General features: G+C 45.7%; 1 pseudogene; it reads right to left on the bottom strand.

Annotated features, from left to right (window-relative positions):
- Positions 1-2,500, bottom strand: part of LOC134443955 (testican-1-like) — a 149,096-nt pseudogene that overhangs the window by 95,424 nt on the left and 51,172 nt on the right.

Genomic DNA, 2,500 nt, shown 5'->3' with positions numbered 1-2,500 from the left:
TAGAATGAAAGGTAAAGAATGAGGTGGTGGAGAAAGAAGTAAACAATACGCAAGTGAGGAGAAGCGCAAGAATGACAACGACATTTCAAAGTTACTGTAAACCAGCCTGACTACTGGATGTGCGGAGGAGAGAGGGAAGAGAGGATGACTTGGGGATATATCTTATCCTTTCATGCACTCCTCCGCTTATCCCTTGTTCCCCGGTGATTTTGCTTCTCTCCTCCTCCTGCCTGGTTCTGTCTATCTGTCCCCCTTGTCTGTGCGCCTCTGGATGTCATGCTCTTCTCTTTTTCTCCAATCCTCTTTTCTCATTTCATCACATACTCTAAGCTGATAGTTGTAGTGTGTGTGTGTGTGCGTGCACGCTCGTGTGTGTGTGTGTGTGCAAGGGTGGAAGTTGGTGTAAGCATTGTCTCTAGAGACAGCTCCCCCAGGTTACTTTGGCACAAGCATGCACGCATGCACGCACGCACGCATACACACGGCACACGGCACACGCACACGCACACGCACATGCACATGCACACGCACACGCACACGCACACACAAACGCACACGCACACGCAGACACTCCTTGCAGTGATGTCTACACTGCACGGGCACATCACACACCGTGACCGGCGTCTATTGAGTTCAGCTTTCACCACTGATCCTAATCCAGTGATGTCACTTCTGTGTGTGTGTGTGTATGTATGTATGTGTGTGTGTGTGTGTGTGTGTGTGTGTGTGTGTGTGTGTGTGTGTGTGTGTGTGTGTGTGTGTGTGTGTGTGTGTGTGTGTGTGTGTGTGTGTGTGTGTGTGTGTGTGTGTGTGTGTGTGTGTGCACCTCCAGTGTCGCTTATTCATTGAATAAGTGATTCAAACCTTAAGTGTGTACCATTATAACAATAATAACAGTGTTCCAAAAGGTTAGGTGGTATGTGGGCATCAGGTAAGAGGGAGGATAAACTCCAGCACCCAGATGATTCCATTTTTTTTATTCCACTACTGCCCAGCAATTAATCTGCCATTAGCGGATAAGTGGAACATTTGTGTGTGTGTGTGTGTGTGTGTGTGTGTGTGTGTGTGTGTGTGTGTGTGTGTGTGTGTGTGTGTGTGTGTGTGTGTGTGTGTGTGTGTGTTTGTTTGTGTGTGTGTGTGTGTTGCATAAATGGATGAGTGCAGGACCGGCCCAAGCCTTTATTGGGCCCTAAGCAAAATTTAATCCGGGGCCCCCCATATCCTATATATTGTGGCTCCTGTTTCATTCATCATAGTAAATGGCACATGAGCAAAAAATATGACAAGGGAAACTAGAGAACTATTCATTTCTTCCTGGAACTTCGCTGTTCACGGGGGGGCCCTGGTGGCTTGGGCGCCCTAAGCCACCGCATAGTTCGCTTATGCCTCGGGCCGGCCCTGGATGAATGGAACATTTACCAAAGCGTCCGGGTAGCTCAGAGGAGCGTGGTTTATCTCAGTGTCAGCAGCATATTTGCTGTTTAATGGGGATCAGCATATTTAATTACTACCACTAACCCTACATAGCACTCAACGCCACCCGCAATCACCATCAATGCCAGCCACCACTATTTAACTACACACCCACTCCGGTCTTACTGTCGGCACATCCACCATCACCGTAGTCATCCAACACCATAAACACCATGTACGGTGCACTCAACCTCCAACACACAGCATCACTCATGGCGATAAACATATTTAAATACACCCTCCCCCTCTAATGCCATCAAATGATATTGTTAGTGTAACACTCAAGTCGTCAGTACATGACACTTTGACTAGGCCACTTCGACAGGAGGTTATGTTTTCGGTCGTGTTGGTTTGTCTGTCTGTCTGTCTGTCTGTCTGTCTGTCTGTCTGTCTGTCTGTTTCTTTGTTTGACTGTCTGTTTCTTTGTCTGTCAGCAGGATAACTCAAAAACTGAACACATTTGGATGTAACTTGGTGGAGTTGTTGGAAATGACCCAAGGGACAAGTGATGAAATTCTGGTGGTGATCTGGATCACAAACCAGAACCAGAGCCAGAACCCTTTCAGGGCGGATTTGACATTCCAGTTTCTGACTCCACAAAAAGAGGGCAGAAAGACTTCAATTAAAAATAGGGTGTAACATAGTCAAATGACAAATCAAAGGTTCAAATCAAACAGCTTCCTTGGCGGAGGACTGCACTCTCAGAGTGCATTTAGCTTACAGTTTTTTTCAATTGCTAACCAACGCCTACCCATACTTTGGATACTTTTTCTAAACTCTTAACACAGACTACCACCTACCAAGCACAATTGGCCAAACAGTTCATCTTCTTATCAAAAGCACACACTGTTAAATATACACAAATAAATGCATTCATTGACTGCTAATTGTGTGAAAAAGGCATGTCATGTGTCAACTGTATGGCAATAGAAAGCCCTTGGTGTGCTAACTGTATTAAGAGTTTTGCAAATGTCACTGTGGTTTGGACAAAAGCTTGTTAGCAATGGAAAAAAAACGGTATTACTGT

This window comes from Engraulis encrasicolus, unplaced genomic scaffold (genome assembly GCF_034702125.1).
Source record: "Engraulis encrasicolus isolate BLACKSEA-1 unplaced genomic scaffold, IST_EnEncr_1.0 scaffold_40_np1212, whole genome shotgun sequence".
Lineage (NCBI taxonomy): Eukaryota > Metazoa > Chordata > Actinopteri > Clupeiformes > Engraulidae > Engraulis > Engraulis encrasicolus.
This window is presented reverse-complemented; position numbering and strand designations above follow the sequence as displayed.